At 45.8% G+C, this 21802-nt stretch overlaps 1 protein-coding gene across 3 annotated transcripts in view; it reads left to right on the top strand.

Annotated features, from left to right (window-relative positions):
* The window catches only part of numa1 (nuclear mitotic apparatus protein 1), a 143579-nt gene that overhangs the window by 9128 nt on the left and 112649 nt on the right, over positions 1–21802 (top strand). Inside the window, exon 2 of one of the 3 annotated variants that reach the window (XM_038817997.1) lies at positions 12191–12327. The exons of 1 other annotated variant lie outside the window; for it this stretch is intronic. The gene's annotated coding sequence lies outside the window, so the exon portion shown is untranslated. Of the gene's footprint in view, positions 1–12190; positions 12328–16391; positions 16511–21802 lie in introns of those variants that run through there. One more of the 3 variants, XM_038817998.1, reaches the window with a different exon arrangement.

The raw sequence follows: 21802 nt of genomic DNA, 5'->3' as shown, positions 1-21802 counted from the left end.
CCGGGTGATAGACTGGAGGGTATTCACGACTCTCTGTTGTTTCTTATGGTCTTGGGCCGAGCAGTTGCCAGATGCAACCAGATAGGATGCTTTATATGGTGCATCTGTAAAAATTGGTAAGAATCAATGTGGACATGCCGAATTTCCTTAGCTTTCTTATTTTCCTGAGACAGTATAGGCACTGTTGTGCTTTCTTGATCGGAGCGTCAACATGGGTGGACCAGTGTTTGCGTGGGTTTCGCCCCCACAACCCAAAGATGTGCAGAGTAGATGGATTGGCCACACTAAAATTGCCCCTTAATTGGAAAAAATGAATTGGGTACTCTGGAAGTTTATTAAAAATACATGGGTGGACCAGGACAGGTTTTTGGTGATGTGCATACCTAGGAATTTGAAGCTGCTGAGAATCTCCACCTCGGCACCATTGATGCAGACAGTACGATACTTGAAGTTAATGGCCAGCTCCTTAGTTTTGCTGGCATTGAGGGATAGATTGTTGTCGTTACTCGGGTCTGTATCTCCCTCCTGCACTCTGACTCATCGTTGCTTGAGATCTGACCCGCTATGATTGTGTCATCAGCTTACTTGTGGATGGAGTTGGAGCCAAATTTTGCCACACAGTCGTGTGTGTATATGGAGTATAGAAGGGCGCTAATTACTCGGCCTTGATCGCATCTATCCTCCACCCCATCGAAAAACCAGCTCGTTCTAACCTTCGTGACTTTTCACTGAAAGAGACTCAACTTCGGAAAGGATGAGGGCATGTTCACCCTCCTCACTGTCTCACTCCAAATTTCCTCCTCCTCCAAAATTGACCCCAGCTCTTCTCCCCATTCTGCCATCACTCTCTCAACCCAGCCCGTCTCCTCCCTCAATATCCTCTGGCATATGCTTGACATACTGACCACCTTTGACACCAAGCAGGATAAAATCCACTCGAGCAAGGTAGAAGGGGAAGGCTGGAAAGGACATTTTGACCCAGCTAAGCACCTGGAGATACCTGAATCCATCAGCATCATTAAGCCCATATTTCTCCTTCAGCTCCCCCAGGCTAGTGAACCGAACTTCTAAAAATAAATCTACCTTCTCCAGCCCTTTTCCTTCCACTCCCTTATCCTCGCATTCAGCGTAGCAGGCATGAATAACTGGTTTGCACAGATGGGAGCTAGCCTTGAGGGAGCCTTCAAATTGAAATGTTGACAGAGTTGTCTTCAAATTTCGAATGTGGCCTCTACCACCGGGCTTGTTGAGTTTTGGCCCAAACCCAAATTTCACCAGTATTGTGAACATGCAATCTCCCTCTACCCGGTCAAATGCTTTCTCCGTATCAAGCAGGACAATGATCTCCGGAACCAGACCCTCCCCAGTGGTAAGAACCATGTTCAATAACCGTCTCCGGTTTGCCATCAACCTCTGCTCCTTTAAAAATCCCATTTGGTCTTTCCCCAGCACCTCCCGGAGACCATACTCCACCCAGTCTTAACGCTAACACCTTAGCTAGAAACTTCGTATCCACATTTAACAGGGAGATCGGATGATATGACCCACAGTCTGTGGGGCCTTTGTCCTTCTTCAGGAGCGGAGAAATCGATGCCTGCCCTAGCGACTGGCAAGGCCCCTCAAAGGAATCCCTGAACATCCCCAACAACAGAGAGCCCAGCTGATCTACAAATTTCTTCTAAAATTTCACTGGGAGCCCATTGGGCCTCCTTGATCTCCTCCATTGGAGCACCTTGTTCTTCCCGCAACTCCTTCCCCACCTGGGGAAACTCCAGCTCCCCCAGAAATTCCACCATATTCCAATTATCCCGAGGTGTTTCGAACCTGTATAATTCCTCGTAGAAAGCCCTAAATACCCTATTCACCTTCTGAGTCAAAACCAGCCCCTATCCTGCGCCCTAATCTGGACAATCTTCCTCTCTGCCTCCCGTTTTTCAGTTGTTATGCCAGGAGTCAACGTGCCTCCTTTCCATATTCATAAATTGCCCTTTTAGCTTGCCTCAACTGTCGCGCAGCCCCATCTGTGGAGATCAAATTTGCAGTATTTTCCTATCTGTTAGTAATTCTGGGGATGGACTGCTCAAATATCTGCGATCTACCTCGATGATATCATCAACCAGTTTTCCTCGCTCCCTCCTCGTCTCCGCATTAACATGTGCCTTGAAAGATATAATTTCTCCCCTGATTATCAGCACCTCCCAAAGTATGGAGTGTGGGACCTCCCCATTATCATTGTTCAAGATATAATCCTGGATAGCCCTCGAGAGCCTGGTACAGAAACCCAGGTCCGCTAGCAGACCTACATCTAACAGCCACCCTTTGCAACACCCCGGCCTACTTCCAACTCCAGGTCCACCCAATGTGGGGCATGGTCAGAAATGATCACCGTCTAGTACTAATTTCTTCACCCCTCCCAACAAAGCCCAACTCATAACAAATTAATAAATCCTGGAGAACACATTATGTACTGAGGAGAAGAAAAAAAACTCTTTCTTCCCCAGATGCCCAAACCTCCAAAGGCCCTGCTGTAGGTGGGCAGGCTGAGAAGTTGAAAGGCGTGGAGGAGGTCTTGTCTGAGCCCCAATCAATGCTCCGGCATTTCTTGGCTCACTCCAGGACCCGCTCCTTTCTTTGAAAACTGTGGAACTGAATGATCACCGCATGCATTTGGCCTCTGCGTCTGTTGCTAGGCCCGGTGCGCCCTGTCCAGCTCTGGTGCAGCAAACACGTCATCTCCGCCACCAGCTGAGAAAACTTCTCTGAGAAGTATTTGGTTGACCTTGAGCCCTCGACTCCTTCTAGCAGATCCCTAGTCTCAGGTTTATGTGCCTGGACCTGTTCTCCATGTCATCTAGTTGTGCCTTAACACCCTTATTTCTGTCTCCGACAAGCATCATTTCGGCTTCCAATGACGCGAGAAGGTCCTCGTGCTGAGACGAGGCCTCCTCTAAACCTACCACCTGCCAAGCAGTCTGCAAAGTTGCTTCCTTATCTGGCCCAAAACCACCTCTACCATGGCTTTAAATGACACCCTCATTTCTTGGCCATGCTTCTTGAATCGCTCGTCCATCTCCCCACTGAACTGCTCCAGTTCCTTCGCCATCACCCCTGCTATCATCCAGGGAGATGAGTGCGGCGTCTTCCCCTTCCATCTTTGCTAAAACCGTTATTCGGACCCCGAGCTTGTGATTTTCCTTTTCCACCTCTCTTGACATCCCACGACCAAACTCCACTTTCTCTGTCAGACCGCAGGTTAGAACCTGAAAATTCCCCCATAAAAAGAACAAAAGGAGCTACAACCAGAAACCCTCCACTGGCTGTCACTTAGGTGGCAGCCAGCATGATTCGCAGCTGAATTGGTGGAGTGGATCCAGTGGGTGCGGATACTATGTCCAATGGCGGCACGCCGTGAACTTCAAAAGCGTCCATTGTAGAATCATAGAATTTACAGTGCAGAAGGACCCCATTTGGCCCATCAACTGAGGTGGCAATGGAGGTCAGTGGCCATGATCTTGTCCGACGAACCTGGTTCCAGTGCCGGAAGAGGTTCAGTAACCTGTGCTCAGCATTGGTGAGAAGTGAGTGGGCATTGAAATGAATGGGACACAGAAGAGGGTGGCCATCCATGGTTGCGATCAAGTGTGTGGGTCTCGTGTAGCTTCAGACCACGCATGTGTCTGTGTGCCTGAAGGCTGGGAAATGCATCAGCAGCCTCTGGTCTATCAGATGTCAAGGTGGTTGGTAATGTTCTCCGACCTCTTCAGGGTGTTTTGTGTTGGTGGGGGGGGGAGCATGGTATGGAGGTGAAGCTCTTGGCAAACATTGGAGCTCTACTTGCAGGAGAAATGGAGCCACAACAATCGTGAGCGATCTGCAACTGGTAAGGGATGCTAAACCTGGCGATTCTCACCAGCCATGAGCTGGGAGCCATGGGCCTGGAGGGTGGCGACAGGTATTCGGGCCGCGGAGAGGCTGACATGTCTGTGGAAGGTAAGTGCCTGTTGGGCTGAAGTGTGTGACATTCGGCGGGGGGGGGGGGGGGGGGAGATGATGACAGAGGCTCTGCTCCATCAAGGCAACCTCATTTATCCACTGGGCACCGAGAAGCCTAAATGTGATTAAGGCCAATCGCGTTGGACATTAAACACTCAGATGTCAACCTGTGTGATATGACTAATGAATGCATCTATTTGTTTCCATCCCTCAGATGAACTGTGTCACCACTAACCAGCAGACAGACGACCCCTCACACACCCAACTTTACTTCAGAGACATCGATGGACACATGCGCCGCACGAGCATTTCTTAGCACCAGTGCAGATACATTCATGCAGCTGGTACCAAGCCTGGAGAATTATAAGGACACCGCAGTGGAGGCACTTCACATTCACATGGGTATATGGCAGAGGTGACGAGTGTCCAGAGTGCCAGGGATTGGGGGACTGCTGAGTATAAGGCTATGCTGAGTCCGAGGCGGATGATGAGTCTCTGGAATCGTCCATACGGCGGCAAATGCTGGATGTCCAGTGGGATGTGCAGGGAGATCTGGCTGAGATCCCTGAGGGTCTGTGTGCCATGGTCTGTTATGGAGGGGTCCTTGTGGAGCATGACTGCTGCGGTGACCGTGCGCTCCAAAGGCACAGCCTCATTCATTGCGAGATTGGCAACTCTCGCGGAGTGGCACCTCCTGGAGCCCAATGACGCGTTACTGGGGTTGCACTTGGACCTGCAGGTCCTCACATTGGCACTGTCCTCAGGAGGTCAATGCCTGTGTGAGGGAAGGAGGCGTCAACAGGTGTCACCAATGATTGCCTATCCTTCAAAGTGAGCAGCAGGATGAAGACTCCCCTCAGAATGACGGGCAAGGTGGCTGCCTTCTCTGTTGTCTCCTCTCATGGAGCCCCGGATGAGAGCACCAGCTCCTCCACCTCTGCCAGTCTCAGCTGCATCCCAGGAGTACACGGTGACTGAGAGTTACCCGGCCATGTCATCGAGTGAACCCTCACTGGCGATGCCTGCTCAGGCCCTGCCAACCAGAGGACGGCCACCAAAGCCATCTGTGTCACCAAGGCAATGAGAACAGCAACATGCCTCCAATGCCACTGTCAGCGTGGTTGGCACCTAGATGTAGCACTCTAAAACGTAAGCTGAAGGCACACGAGGCATAAGCAGGGGTCCGCACTGGGTGCTTTCGACTTGTTTCAACGTTATGTTTTTAAAAATAAATTTTAAGTGCTCAGTTCTTTTTTTTGCCAGTTAAGGGGCAATTTAGTGTGGCCAATCCACTTACCATGCACATCTTGGTGGGTTGTGGGGATGATACCCACGCAAACACGGGGAGATGTTATGTTTGTGATCCATGTGGATCAACTTCTTTTTGTACATCTCTGAAGTTATGACCTTAAATATCATATTCCATTCAAGCTGGATGGGTCTTGTGTGCTGCATTGGTGTGCCTGATCATAAATATACAGGGTCTCAGGCTTTTTTGAGTGGGAGCGGCCTCATGGAATGGATGAGTGTTATATGCATGGGATGATGGTATTGGGCACTGGCACTATGGGTAGTAAGGTCATGCCAGCCTATATGCACTCCTGTCCCCTTAGAGGTTCCTCAGACCTTCGTGCAGCCTAACAAAAGATCGAGCGAGAGCGCGATGATGCCGGGATGTGCGCCCAATGTCCTAACGTGCCATTTAAGGGACTTCCAGGTTGGGGGTATGCCTGCCCAGGAGATGTCAATTTCTTCACAACAGGTCAGGCAGCCTCTGTGGCGAGAGACACAATTGATGTTTCAGATTGAATGGAATGGATGTGTTTTGCTGCCTGCCCTATTAAGTATTCCCAGCATTTTTGTTTTCATTATTCTTCAACATTTGGTTTGTTTTGATTATTTGATGGGATGTGGACATCACTGGCTAGGCCAGCATTCATTGCAAATCCTGAATTTCCCCTGGAAAGGTGGTGGTGGAGCCACTGCAGGCCTTGTAGGGGTGTCTGGGTAAAACTGTTTTAATTGATCTATATTGGGTTCCATAAAGACAGCAGTAAACTCATCTGAAAACTGCAAACCATCGGAATAACTGGTTAATGTTATGAAGGGGCTGACTCAGCAGAACTGAAGGCAGACATTGTGAAAATGAAATGAAAATCGCTTATTGTCACGAGTAGGCTTCAATGAAGTTACTGTGAAAAGCCCCTAGTCGCCACATTCCGGCGCCTGTCCGGGGAGGCTGGTACGGGAATCGAACCGTGCTGCTGGCCTGCTTGGTCTGCTTTAAAAGCCAGCAATTTAGCCTTGTGAGCTAAACCTCTGTTTTAGGCTTTTAACATGTTCTATGTTGGGGCTACAATGGAGACCTGGCTCAGAAAGACCGGACTGGGTGTTAAATATTCCTGAATACACAGTCTTCAGTAAAGATAGGAAAGGGGAGGAGTGGTGGTAATGATTGAAACCATTGCAGTACCGAAGAGAGAGCAAGTGCCAACGGGGTCAAGGGCCTAGAGCTAAGGAACAAAAAGGGTTTAACTGCCTTTCTCAGTGTAGTTTATTAGGTCACCAACTAGCGGGAAAGATGTGGAGAAACACATTTACAAGGCAATTTGAGATGCAAAAGTTATCGAGTAGTTATGATGGACATCTGTAATTACCCAAATGCAGACTGGGATAGTCATAGTGGAATGCACAAAGATGGGCAATAGTGAATTGGGTAGGTCAAGCGGGTATAGAATTAGGCTGGCTATGGAAAAGGACAAAGATAATCCAGAGTAATAATTAACTTGGGGAAATCGGAGTACATAGAAGCATAGAAAATAGGAGCTGGAGGAGCCTATTCGGCCCTTTTAGCCTGCTCCGCCCTTCAATACAATCAGGCTGATAATCCAGTATCTGTCCCGCTTTCTCCCCATATCCTTTGATCCTTTCAGCCCCAGTGCTATGTCTAACTCCTTCTTGAAAACATCCAATGGTTTGGCTTCGATTGCTTCCTGTGGTAAAGGGAAGAAATTGGGTGAAGAAATTTCTCCTCTTCTCAGTCCTAATTGGTTTATCCCATGTCTTTAGACTGTGACCCCTGGTTCTGGACACTCACCATCGGGAACATCCTTCCTGCATCTATTCTGTCTAGACTTGTTAGAATTTCATAGGTTTCCAAGTAATCTCCCCTCAATCTTCGCCAGTGAATATAATCCTAATCGACTCAATCTCTCCTCATACATCCCTAGAAATCAGTCTGGTAAGCCTTTGCTGCACTCCCACTATAGCAAGAACATCCTTTCTCAGATATGGAGACCAAAACTGCGCCAAGGCGCTGTATAATTGCAGCAGGACATCCCTGCTCCTGTACTCTAATCCACTCGCAATGCAGGCCAACATGCCATTTGCCGCCTTTATCGCCTGCTGCACTTGAATGCTTCAGTGACCCAGGTCTCGTTGCACATTCCTCTCACTTAATTTATAGCCATTCAGATAATCTGCCTTCCTGTTTTTGCTACCAAAGTGGATAGCCCCACATTTCTTCACATTATACTGCATCTGCCATGCAGTATTTTCCCACTTACCCAGCTTGTCCAAATCACACTGAAGCATCTCTTCTGCATCTTCCTTAGAATCCTTACAGTGCAGAAGGAAGCCATTCGACACATTGAGTCTGCACCAAGCCTCCAAAAGAGCATTCTACTTAGGCCCATACTCTGCTTTACCCTGTGACCCTGGCAAACTCACCTAACCCATATGACTGGACTGTGGCACGATACCGGAACACTAGGAGGAAACCCATGCAGACATGGGGACGGTGTGGAAACTCCACACAGTCGAACACCCAAGGACGGAATCAAAGCCAGGTCGCTGGTGCTGTGATGCAGCAGTGCTAGCCACTGTGCCGCCCACAGCTTGCCCTCTTCGCCGCTTTCATCCCACCGCACCCACCCCAAACCTTGTGACATCTGCAAATTTGAAGATATTACATTTAGTTCCTTAGAACATCATAGAATCCCTACAGTGCAGTGCAGAAGGAGGCCGTTCAGACCATCGAATCTGCACTTAATGTCCGAAGGAGCACTCTACTTAAGCCCAATCCCCCGCTCCAAACCCTGTAACTCACCTAATCTTTGGACACTTGGGGGCAATTTAGCATGGCCAACCCACCTAACCTGCCACTTTTGTACTGTGGGAGAAACTGGAGCACCCCGAGGAAACCCACGCAGGCACGGGGAGAACGTGCAGACTCCACACAGTCACTCGAGGTCGGAATAGAACTCTGGTCCATGGTGCAATGAGGCAGCAGTGCTAACCACTGCTGTTCTATATTAAATCATTAATATATATTGTGAATAGCTGGTGTCCTAACATCGATCCCTGTGGCACCCGCTAGTCTCTGCCTCATTCAGAAAAGACCCATTTATTCCTACTCTTTGTTTCTTGTCTGCCAACCAGTTTTCTATCCAACTAAATATACTACTCCCAATCCCATGCACTTTAATTTTACACACTAATCTCTTGTGTGCTACTTTGTTGAAAGTCTTCTGAATGTCCAAATTAAGCACATCCACTGGCTCCCTCATCAACTCTACGAGTTACATCCTCGAAGAATTGCAGTAGGATTCCCAAGCATGGTTTCCCTTTTGTAAATCCGTAAGACCATAAGAAATGGCCCCTCTGCCATTCAGTAGAAACATGGCTGATCCGAAATTCCTCATGTCTGCATCTCTGCCCTTTCCCCGTAATCCTTGATTCCCTTCCTGATTAAGAATCTAACTTTCTCAGCCGTATAAATACATAAGGTCTCTGCCCCTGTGACTCTGTCCTCTCAGCTCTCTGTGGCAAGGAGTTCCAAAGATTCACAGCCCTGTGAGAAGAAATTTCTCCTCGTCGCCACTTTATTCTGAGACCCTGTCCTCCCATGAGACACACCCATGAGGGGAAACATCCTCTCAGCATTTACCCGGTCAAGCTTGTTAAGAACTCTAAATGTCTCAATGAGATCACCTCACATTCTTTGAAATTCCAATGATTAAGAGTCCCAACCTGTTTAACCATTGCTCATAAGACAATCCCTCCGTACCAGTTATCATCCTAGTGAACCTTCTCTAAACCACCGCCAATGAAATAATTTATTTCCTTCAATAAGGGGATAAAAACTACTCACAGCGCTCCAGATGTGGTCCATGCTGACTCAGTCTGATCCTGCTATAAAAACTTTGATAATGAATTCTAGAAATTCCCCCACTACCGAAGTTAGGCTGACTGGTCTATAATTCTCTCTTTTCTCTTTACACTCCTTTTTAAATAGTAGGGTTACATTAGCTACCCTCCAGTCTGCAGTAACTGTTCCAATCTATAGAATCTTGGAAGATTACCATCAATAGATCCACTACTTCTGGAGCCACTTCCTTAAGTACTCTGGGATGTAGATTATCAGGCCCTGAGGATTTATCGGCCTTCAATCCCACCAATTTTCCCAACATAATTTCTCCGCTAATCCTGATTTTCTTCAGTTCCTCTCTCTCACTAAACCTTGTGTTTCCCACCATTTCTGGTATGTTATTTGTCTGCCCCTTTGTGAAGACTGAACCAAAATATGTATATAGTTGGTCAGCCATTTCTTTGTTCCCCATTATCAGCCATTTCTTTGTTCCCCATTATCAGCCATTTCTTATGTTCCTGACTGTAAGGGACCTACATTTGTCGTCTTCAATCTTTTTCTCTTCACATATCTATTGAAACTTTTACAGTTAAGTTTTTATGTCCCCTGCAAGCTTACTCTCGTTTTCTTTTTTCCCTTTCTTAATCAATTATTTGGTCCTCCTTTGCTGGATTCTAAACTGCTCGCAATCCTCAGGTTTGTTGTTTTTCCTGGCCAATTTGTCTGCCTCTTCCGTGGATCTAATATCTCTAATTTCCCTTGCAAGCCATGGAATAAACAGTTGTGTTGCAGTTCACCCATGCACTCTTTGAATGTTTGCCATTGCCCATCCCCATTCACCCTTTTAAGTAATGTTTCCCAATCCATCATAGACAACCCACGCCTCATACCATTCTGGTTTCCTTTCTTTAGATTCAGGACCCTAGTCTTAGAATCAACTATGAACTGATCTAGGCTGTATAAATTGGAGTCAAAGCTTGGCTTGTAAAACGGTAGTTGACCAACGGGCTACCTTTTAAAGAAGAGGGAGTACAGGCAGAGATAAGGTATATTTGTTCACAATTTACATTGATGATTTGGAGTTGGGGACCAAGGGCAATGTGTCCAAGTTTGCAGATGACACTAAGATGAGTGGTAAAGCGAAAAGTGCAGAGGATACTGGAAGTCTGCAGACGGATTTGGATAGGTTAAGTGAATGGGCTCGGGTCTGGCAGATGGAATACAATGTTGACAAATGTGAGGTTATCCATTTTGGTAGGAATAACAGCAAACGGGATTATTATTTAAACGATAAAATATTAAAGCATGCCGCTGTTCAGAGAGACTTGGGTGTGCTAGTGCATGAGTCACAGAAGGTTGGTTTACAAGTGCAACAGGTGATTAAGAAGGCAAATGGAATTTTGTCCTTCATTGCTAGAGGGATGGAGTTTAAGACTAGGGAGGTTATGTTGCAATTGTATAAGATGTTAGTGCGACCACACCTGGAGTATTGTGTTCAGTTTTGGTCTCCTTACTTGAGAAAGGACGTACTGGCGCTGGAGGGTGTGCAGAGGAGATTCACTAGGTTAATCCCAGAGCTGAAGGGGTTGGATTATGAGGAGAGGTTGAGTAGACTAGGACTGTACTCGTTGGAATTTAGAAGGATGAGGGGGGATCTTATAGAAACATTTAAAATTATGAAGGGAATAGATAGGATAGATGCGGGCAGGTTGTTTCCACTGGCGGGTGACAGCAGAACTAGGGGGCATAGCCTCAAAATAAGGGGAAGTAGATTTAGGACTGAGTTTAGGAGGAACTTCTTCATCCAAAGGGTTGTGAATCTATGGAATTCCTTGCCCAGTGAAGCAGTTGAGGCTCCTTCATTACATGTTTTTAAGGTAAAGATAGATAGTTTTTTGAAGAATAAAGGGATTAAGGGTTATGGTGTTCGGGCCGGAAAGTGGAGCTGAGTCCACAAAAGATCAGCCATGATCTAATTGAATGGCGGAGCAGGCTCGAGGGGCCAGATGGCCTACTCCTGCTCCTAGTTCTTATGTTCTTATATTTCCTCAAAAGGAAAGGTAGATAAACAATTCCACAGCTTCCTGAATACCACTTGTGTTTCAGAGTCTGCTTGCTTGCCAACCAACCAGCACTCTCTTCTATGGTATAAATTGTTGTTTTTCCCCTCATCAGTATTCTTGTGAAGTATCCCGATGAGTGCAAAATGGAAAGCTTTGACATCCCTTTTTTCAGAAATGAAGACTGTTATCAGTAAAGGAAGAATCTCTAGGGTTATGGGGTGAAGGCGAGAGAATTGTGCTGAGGGAGTTGCTTGTTTGGAGTGCCAATGAAGACTGAGTGGTCTTCTGCACCATAAACATTTATTCTCGCCACCATGTAGGTACCAGCCTCCCCGAACAGGCGCCGGAATGTGGCGACTAGGGGCTTTTCACAGTAACTTCATTGAAGCCTACTCGTGACAATAAGCGATTTTTATTTCATTTCATTAGGTGATGCCTCCTGGATGCAATGCAGCAACTCAACAGCTCCCCCTTATTCCATGACGTCTACTGCCTAGAAGGGCAAAGGGAGCATATACATGGGAACACCACCACCTGCAAGTTCCCCTCCAAACCACTCACCGACCTGACTTGACCTATATTGCCATTCCTTCAATGTCACTGGGTGAAAGTCCCGGAATAGCTTCCCTAACTGCATGTCATTACATGGTGACCCTGCCAACAATGCTCCCATCCAACAAACTAACTGAAAAATTAAATTTACATTCCTCAGCCGCCATAGTGCGATTGGAACCGGTGTCTCCAAATCATTAGTCCAGCCTCTTGATTATTAATCCAGTAACATGAGCACGATGCGACCAAACCCTGAGTCACTGTATCAGCTCACAGGGCAAATGGCCACTGGAAATGTGCGGGTGGAACTAAAACAGAATGATTCGAAGAATCAAAAGGAACATTTCTTTAGAACTAACGATTGGTATCTTTACTGATCTTTACTTTTCAAGGTCAGTCTCTTGCAAACAATGAACGCTTTCTGTCTTCTTAGTTGTTCCTGGGTCTGAAGGGAATTGAGTGACAATCAGGAGTTACTAGGAAAGTGAGAAGAATCCGTTGCAAACTGCTGCACATTCCTTTGGAGATTGTTTACTTCTTAAATTTAGAAGACCGTCTCCCAATGTAAAGGTAAGCCAATATAGAGTCCTTGGGTGCAGCTGGGACAGAGTGGGGGAAGTCTCGACCAATGGCCTGCAAGCAGAATTTGTGCCTATTTTCAAGCCGTTCTCTGCTATTGGGTGGGGAGCAGGCAGGAAAGTGGGGTCCCAAGATCAGCAATGATATTGAATGGCAGAGCAGGTTCTGCAGCCTTCGAATACATTGTATTCTTGTATTTCCACAGTAGCTTCCCGTGTCCACGCTAATAATAGTGATTGCCAATGTAAATATGTCCCATTGCTGTTCATCCCTCCAGTTTACATTCAAACAAACATTCTGCCCCTTAAGTCTGCTCAACTATTTTATAAGATCATGGCTGGTGTGATAGTAACCTTAAATCTGCATCCTGCCTCCCCACAATAACCTATCACCCTCTCGCTTACCAACAATATATCCACCTTAGCCTTAAAAATAATCAAAGATTCTGCTTCCAGCACCTGTCCAAAGACACTCGACCCCCTGAAAGAAAACATTTCTCCTCGCCTCTGTTTTAAACGGGCGACTTATTTTTTAAACAGCGACCCCCTAGTTCTAGATTTTCCCACAAGAGGAAACCGCCTCTCATCATCCACACTGTCAATACCCATCAGGGTATTCGATCAAGTCGCCTCTGACCCTTTCAAACTCCAGTGGATACAAGCCCAGCTAGTCCAACCTTTCCTCATAAGGCAACCTGCCCATTCCAGGTGTTAGTCTGGTAAACCTTCTCTGAACTGTTTCCAATGCATTTACAACCTTCATTAAATAAGGTGACTGATACTGTCCACCAGGGGTGGGCAAACTTTTCCGTGCAAGGGCCACATTCAGAAATTCACAATTTTAAAGGGCCGCATAGTATATTAATTAATAGTCCCGGTTGTAACCAATTAGCATGCGGCATGTACCTCAGCGCTTCCCCCGGCGGCATCCTGCCTTTAGCCCTCTTTTTCTCTACTTTTCAAAAATGGCGCTTCACCCGGTTATGATTCTGGGCGCCTCATATAGAACATAGAACAGTACAGCACACAACAGACCCTTCGGCCCTCGATGTTGTGTCGAGCAATGATCACCCTACTCAAGTCAACGTATCCACCCTATACCAGTAACCCAACAGCCCCCCCCCCCCCCCCCCCCCCCCCCCCAATTAACCTTATTAAAAAAAAATTTTTTTTTTTATGACTTGATCTTGGTGGGCCGCATAAAGACCTTTGGCGGGCCGCCTGCGGGCCGTAGTTTGCCCACCCCTGCTGTACACAGTTCTCCAGATGTGTTCTCAACTAGTGCTTTGTGTGACTGAAGCAGAACCGTCCTACTTTTGTATTCAATTCACTTCACAATAAATGACAACATTCTGTTAGCTTTCCTAATTACTTGCCGGGCCAGCATACTAGCCTTTTGTGATTCATTCACTAAGAGACCCAGATCCCTCTCTACCTCTGAGCTCTGCGATCTCTCACCATTTAGATAATAAACTTCTCTTTTATTCTTCCTGCTAAAGTAGATAATTTCACATTTTCACACATTATATACGGTAGCATTGTGGATAGCACAATTGCTTCACAGCTCCAGGGTCCCAGGTTCCATTCCGGCTTGGGTCACTGTCTGTGCGGAGTCTGCACGTTCTCCCTGTGTCTGCGTGGGTTTCCTCCGGGTGCTCCGGTTTCCTCCCACAGGTTAGGTGGATTGGCCATGATAAATTGCCCTTAGTGTCCAAAATTGCCCTTAGTGTTGGGTGGGGTTACTGGGTTATGGGGATAGGGTGGAGGTGTTGACCTTGGGTAGGGTGCTCTTTCCAAGAGCCGGTGCAGACTCGATGGGCCGAATGGCCTCCGTCTGCACTGTAAATTCTGTAAATTTGCCAGACCTTTGTCCACTGACTTTAACCTCACTTAAACTACCTATGTCTCTGTGTAGCCTCCTCATGTCCTCTTCACAACTTACTTTCCTACCTATCTTTGTGTTATCAGCAAATTTAGTAACCATCTCTTCATCCAAGTCATTTATATAAATTGTAAACAATTGAGGTCCCAACAATGATCCCTGTGGCACATCACTCATTATATCTTGGTGAGACCCAGACTTGTATTTACCCACATATTTGGGGGGCGTGGGAAGTTTCTCACTGGTCTAGCCCACACTCGAACTTTTTCAATTTAGGAACTAAACTCGATGGCCAGACTGGCTCCTCTGAGATCAGGTCACCATTTTGAAAGGGAGTCTTTTTTTTTCTAAATTTAGTATACCCAATTCATTTTTTCCAATTAAGGGGCAATTTAGCATGGCCAATCCACCTAACCCGCACATCTTTGGACTGTGGGAGGAAACCGGAGCACCCGGAGGAAACCCACGCACACACGGGGAGGATGTGCAGACTCCGCACAGACAGTGACCCAACCGGGAACTGAACCTGGGACCCTGGAGCTGTGAAGCATTTATGCTAACCACCATGCTACCGTGCTGCCCTTGCTGAGCACTGCTGCGGTGGAGAGACTCGGAGCTCCTGAAGTCAGGAATGTGGGTCAGCGATATGGTAGGGTTTCTCAGTCTGGAGAAAATCAAGGTTGCTCTGAGAGGATCAATACAGGGATTCGCCCGGAGTTGGCAGCCGTTCATTGATTTCTTTAACAAAAATTGAACGTCAGCAGTAAGGGGGAAAAAGGAAAAGGTGAGGGGGGAGGGAAACAGGAGGCAGAGTAATGTTAAATAAGGACAGGGAGCTTAGTATACGGGTAATTGGGGACAGGGCGGGAGAACATAGAATAAAGTTAGGGACGTGGTTTATTGGTCTTTTAGGGGGTATTTTGTGCGTCGACCTGCGCGGTTGTTTTAGAAATGTCAGCATGTTAAACTGAAAATTACAAATGCTTCAATAAAATATTTTCTTTAAAAAAGTTATGCCAGTTCCTTACTCCCTATTGAAATTTAACAGCTTAATAAAAACGTCCCTATCTATCCCCAATCCAAGTTTCTAACCTCTACATATTAAAATACGGACATGTATGCACAAACAGGCACACATACACTCCTTTCTTTACAGAATAACAATTTTTCCCCAAAATAAGCCTACTTGTGACAATGAAAAAGATTATTATTATATTATTGTTATTATTTTATTATTAAAAGTATTTTTAAAAAGTAACATCTGTCTTCTCGCGCAGAAAGGATGTTTCCTCTTGTGGGTGAGTCCAGAACTAGGGGGACCTGTTTTTTAAATTAGGGGTCTCCCATTTAGGACAGAGATGAGGGAAATTGTTTTGAGGATTGTGCGACTTTGGAACTCTCTGCCTCAGAATGCGGTGGAGTCGAAGTCACTGAATGTTTTTAAGGTGGAGATAGATAGATTCTTGTTGGGCCGATTCTTGTTAGGCAAGGGGATCAGAAGTTATAGAGGGTAGATGGGGATGTGGACCCCGAAACACAAACAGTTTAGCCATGATCTTATTGAATAATGGAGCAGGCTCGAGGGGCCGAATGGCCTACTTCTCCTTATTGATACGACTGCCTGTTCGTAATTAGGGAAATGGGCCTAACTGGATAGCTCTTTCAATGAGCCAACACTGGCACAATGGCCTCCTATGCTGCACAAACTTGAAATGTACAAAATGAGAATTTAGAATTTGATTAAATATAATCTGGCAACTTTGAATTTAAACGGTGTTAATAGAAAATATAGTGCATTGTTGGATTTTAGTGTGCCTGTTCCCTTCAGAAGGAAGGGCTGGGCAAACAGTGATGGGAGGAGGAGTCCAGGGTTGGCGAGCAAGTAGCTTAAAAAGCAGAGATGTTGGCGAGAAGCCAGAGATATAATCACCAGCGTTCTGCTGAAGAGCGAACTAACTGTGAATAGGAATCTGTAACCGAGAGCTAACCCTGTTGAAGAGTTTAGATATCTGGTATTGTGAAATGAAGGAACTTGGTATTCTTTGATCTGTTGCCGAACATTTTTTTTCTTTTTCTCTCGCTCTCTCTTTCTCCACTCTCGGTCCTAGTGGTTTTACTGGAGTAACTGTTGTCATGAAATGCTTTTTTAAAATGACATCACGAGACCTGTTTGTTTAGTTTGGGGTGAACCAGTTTTCAATACCTTCGACTCCTCGTCTGCAGGTTTAACTTGCTGTTTATAAATTTTAAATTGGAAGAGATTTGGATGTCGGGCTCCGAAGGCCCTCTGCAGGTAGGATGCAGCCAAGGTTGGTCGGGAGAGGTAACATGGAGCAGGAAAGCTTGTTGTTTGTCAGGAGAGGGAAAAGACTCCGAGGTCTTGGCAAAGTGTTGTTTATGAACAGGATGTTATTTGGTTGACTCTTGATTTCAATGTTGCGAGGAGGAGATTCTGAGTATCGGATGGTGTATTCATAGTTTGGGAAAGTAGATGTCAGAGAAACAAAGACTGATGTGAGGTTAAATAAATGTCATTTGGAGCGACAGATTTCAGCCTACTGTTTTATAATTGTGTCAGTTGCTGATGCACGTCATGTCATGTTCACCCATTATCCCCAGAGCTTGCTGAACTTGGCTTCCTGGTTTGCCAATGCCATGATTTAAAAAAATTATTATCTTGAATTCCAAATCTCCCCCATCCCTATCTCTGTCATCTCCTTCGGCCCCTACAGCTCTCCAAGATCTTTGTTTCCCCCAGTTATGGCCTTTTGCACATTCCCAACCTTTTGCTCCACTAATCTACTTTGTAAATTTGTAAAATGACATTCCCTACTAGTTCAAATTGGGTATTACCAAAAGTGCAATCTAGATCAAGTTCTTTCCATACAGTGTATGGTACTCTGAGGTGCCTCCGCAAAATTGAAATCACACATCATATTTATAATATACACTCCATAAGATCATAAGACAGAGGAGCAGAATTAGGCCACTTGGCCCATCGAGTCTGCTCTGCCATTCAATCATGACTGATATTTTCTCATCACCATTCTCCTGCCTTCTCCCCATAACCCCTGATCCCCTTATTAACAGTGATTTGGCCTCCACAGCCTTCTGCAGCAGAGTTCCACTGATTCACCACCCTCTGGCTGAAGAAATTCTTCCTCATCTCTGTTTTAAAGGATTGTCCCTTTAGTTTGAGATGATGTCCTCTGGTTCTAGTTTTTCCTACAAGTGGAAACATCCTCTCCAAGGCCACTCTATCCAGGCTTCGCAGTATCCTGTAAGTTTCAACAAGAGCCCCCATCATCCTTCTAAATTCCAACAAGTACAGAACCAGAGTCCTCAACCGTTCCTCATACGACAAGTTTTTCATTCCAGGGATCATTCTTGTGAATCTCCTCTGGACCCTTTCCAAGGCCAGCACATCCTTCCTTAGTTACGGGGCTCAAAACTGCTCACAATACTCCAAATGTGGTCTGACCAGAGCCTTACACAATCTTATTCTAGCCGCCTTGACATGAATGCTAACATTGCATTTGCCGCCTTAACTGCCAACTGAACCTGCACATTAACCTTAAGAGAATCTTGAACAAGGACTCCCAAGTCCCTTTGTGCTTCTGATTTCCTAAGCATTTCCCCATTTAGAAAATAGTCTGTGCCTAAGTTCCTCCTTCCAAAGTGCATAACATCACACTTTTCCACATTGTATTTCATTTGCCACTTCACTACCCACGCTCCGTGACAAAGATATAATCCGTGAGGTTTTACAGTTTCCAGCCCCTCGATGTACATTTGCAGGTGGACCCTGGACAATGACCTTTCCTCATTGAGCCTCTATGGCAGCTGCCCCAAGCCTCTCTGTACCCCGAGTACATAGTCCTGGGCCTTGGACTGTGCCAGCCTGCAACACTCCGGCGTCGATTGCACTTTGCACTGGAGGTTCAGCATGTTTTGGCAAATCAAAAAGATTCTTTCGCCGAGTTGATGTTTCCTTCTGAGTGCGATCTTGGAACAGCCCATAGAACATGAGAACTAGGAGCAGGAGTAGGCACCTCGAACCTGCTCCGCCATTCAATAAGATCATGGCTGATCTTTTTGTGGACTCAGCTCCACTTATCCACCTGCTCACCATAATCCTTAATTCCTTTACTGTTCAAAATTCTATCTATCTTTGCCTTGAAAACATTCAGCGAGGCTTCCTCAACTGCTTCACTGGGCAGGGAATTCCACAGATTCATAACCGTTTGGGTGAAGAAGTTCCTCCACAACTCAGTCCTAAATCTGCTTCCCCTTATTTTGAGGCTATGCTGCCTCATTCCATTTTTGCCCGCCAGTGGAAACAACCTCCCTGCTTCAATTTGATCTATTCCCTTCATAATTTTATATGTTTCTATAAGATCCCCGTCATTCTTCTAAACTCCAATGAGTATAGTCCCAGTCTACTCAGTCTCTCCTCATAAGCCAATCCTCTCAACTCCGGAATCAACCTAGTGAATCTCCTCTGCACCCCTCCAGTGCCAGTACATCCTTCCCTCCAGTATGGAGACCAAAACTGTACACAGGACTCCAGGTGTGGCCTCACCAGCACCCTATACAGCTGCAACATAACCTCCCTGCTTTTAAACTCCATCCCTCTAGCAATGAAGGATAAAATTCCATTTGCTTTCCTAATTACCTGCACCTGAAAACCACAACTTTTTGCGATTCATGCACAAGGACACCCAGGTCCCTTTGCACAGCAGCATGTTGCCATCTTTTTACCATTTAAATAATAGTCCATTTTGCCGTTATTTCTACCAAAATTGATGACCTCACATTTACCAACATTGTACTCCATCTGCCAGACCCTAGCTCACTCACTCAAACTATCTATATCCCTCTGCAGACTCTGTGACCTCTGCACACTTTGCTCTACCACTCATCTTAGTGTCATCTGCGAACTTTGACACATTACAACTGGTCCCTGAGGCACACCACTAACACTGATCATCAACCAGAAAAAACACACCCATTTATACTCACTATTTGCTTTTTATTAGTTAACCAATCCTCTATCCATGCTAATACATTACCCATAATGGTATTCACTTTTATCTTATGTAGCAGCCTTTTGTGCGGCACCTTGACGAATGCCTTCTAGAAATCCACCACATCCACCGGTTCCCCAGTGTCCACCATGCTCGTAATGTCCTCAAAGAATTCCAGTAAATTAGTTAAACCTGACCTACTTCATGAACCCATGCTGCATCTGCCCAATGGGACCATTTCTATCCTGATGTCTTGCTGTTTCTTCCTTGATAATAGAGTCAAGCATTTTCCCCACTACAGAAGTTAAACTAACCGGCCCATAGTTACCCGCCTTTTGTCTACCTCCTTTTTTAAACGGTGGATTCACATTTGCTGTTTTCCAATCTGCTGGGACCGCCCCTCAGTCCAGCGAATTTGATAAATTACCACAAGAGCATTTGCTATTTCCCCCACAATCTTCCCTCTGGGATGCATTCCATCAGGGCCAGGAGACGTGTCTACCATTAGCCCCATTAGCTTGCCCAACACTACAACCTTCGCGATTGTGATCGTTTCTTGGTCCTCACCTGCCATAGCCTCCTTGTCAACAATTATGTTATTTGTGTCTTCCACTGTGAAGACCGACACAAAATACCTGCTCAATGCCTCAGCCATTTCCTCATTTCCCATTATTAAATCCCCCTTCTCATCCTCTAAATGAAATGAAAATCGCTTATTGTCACGAGTAGGCTTCAATGAAGTTACTGTGAAAAACCCCTAGTCGCCACATTCTGGCGCCTGTCCGGGGAGGCTGGTACGGGAATCGAACCGTGCTGCTGGCCTGCTTGGTCTGCTTTAAAAGCCAGCAATTTAGCCAAGTGACCTAAACCAGCCCCATAAAGGACTCATGTTTACCTTCGCCACTTTTTTTCGTTTTATATATTTGTAGAATCTTTAGCTATCTGTTTATATATTCTGTGAAAATTTACTCTCACAATCAATCTTACTTTTCGTTCTTTTAATTTAAATTTAAAGTACCCAATTTATTTTTTATTTAAGGGGCAATTTAGCGTGGCCAATTCACCTATCCCGCACATCTTTGGGGTGTGGGGCGAAACCCACGCAGACACGGGGAGAATGTGCAAACTCCACACGGACAGTGACCCAGAGCCGAGATCGAACCTGGGACCTCGGTGCCATGAGGCAGCAGTGCTAACCACTGCACCACCATGCTGCCCCTGATCTTGCTGTTCATTATAGCTTTTTTTGTGGCTTTCAGTTGACTTTTAAAGATGTCCCAATCCCCTACTTTCTGACTAATTTTTGCCACTTTGTATGCATTTTCTTTCAATTTGATACTCTTCTTTATTTCCTTACATATCCATGGCTGATTATCCCTTTTCTTACAGTCCTTCCTTTTCACTGGTATATACTTTTGCTGTCCTTTGAAAGTCAACAAAGAACAAAGAAAATTACAGCACAGGAACAGGCCCTTCGGCCCTCCCAGCCTGCGCCGATCCAGATCCTTCATCTAAACTAAAGTCCTCCACTGTTCCTCAATTGTTCCACCATAAAAGTCTTTGCTCCTCCCTCATCCCATTGTAGTCTCCTTTGTTTAAGCACAAGACACTGGTTTTGGATTTTACCTTTTCACACTCCATCTGTATTTTAAATTCAACCATACTATGATCACTCCTTCCGAGAGGATCCCTAACTATGAGATCATTAATTATTCCTGCCTCATTACACATGACTAGATCTCGGATTGCTTGCTCCCTTGTAGGTTCCATTACATACTGTTTGAGAAAACTATTGCCGATACATTCTATGAACTCCTCCTCAAGGCTGCCTTGACCAACCTGGTTTGACTAATCGACATGAAGATTAAAATCCCCCATGATAATTGCCATACCATTTTTATATTCATCAGTTATTTCTTTGTCTGTTGCCTGCCCCATCCTGATGTTATTATTTGATGGCCTATCATAGAATTATCATAGAATTTACAGTGCAGAAGGAGGCCATTCAGCCCATCAAGTCTGCACCGGCTCTTGGAAAGAGCACCCTAACCAAGGTCAACACCTCCACCCCATCCCCATAACCCAGCAACCCCACCCAACACTAAGGGCAATTTTGGACACTAAGGGCAATTTATCATGGCCAATCCACCTAACCTGCACACCTTTGGACTGTGGGAGGAAACCGGAGCACCCGGAGGAAACCCACGCACACACGGGGAGGATGTGCAGACTCCGCACAGACAGTGACCCAAGCCAGAATCGAACCTGGGACCCTGGAGCTGTGAAGCAATTGTGCTATCCACAATGCTACTGTGCTGCCCCCTATAGACACTCCTTACTATTTCCTTACTATTACCTTTCTCCTTACTATATCTAATTTCCAGCCAAGTTGATTGAACATTTTTATCCATAGAACCCATATCATCTCTCACTACCGCCCTGATGTCATCCTTAAATATCAGAGCTAACCACCTCTCTTACCTTCCTGTCTGTCCTTCCAAATAGTCTGATACGCCTGGATATTTAACTCTCAGTCATGACCACCCTGTAACCATGTC

The sequence above is a fragment of the Scyliorhinus canicula genome, chromosome 14, assembly GCF_902713615.1.
Source record: "Scyliorhinus canicula chromosome 14, sScyCan1.1, whole genome shotgun sequence".
NCBI classification, from domain to species: domain Eukaryota; kingdom Metazoa; phylum Chordata; class Chondrichthyes; order Carcharhiniformes; family Scyliorhinidae; genus Scyliorhinus; species Scyliorhinus canicula.
This window is presented reverse-complemented; position numbering and strand designations above follow the sequence as displayed.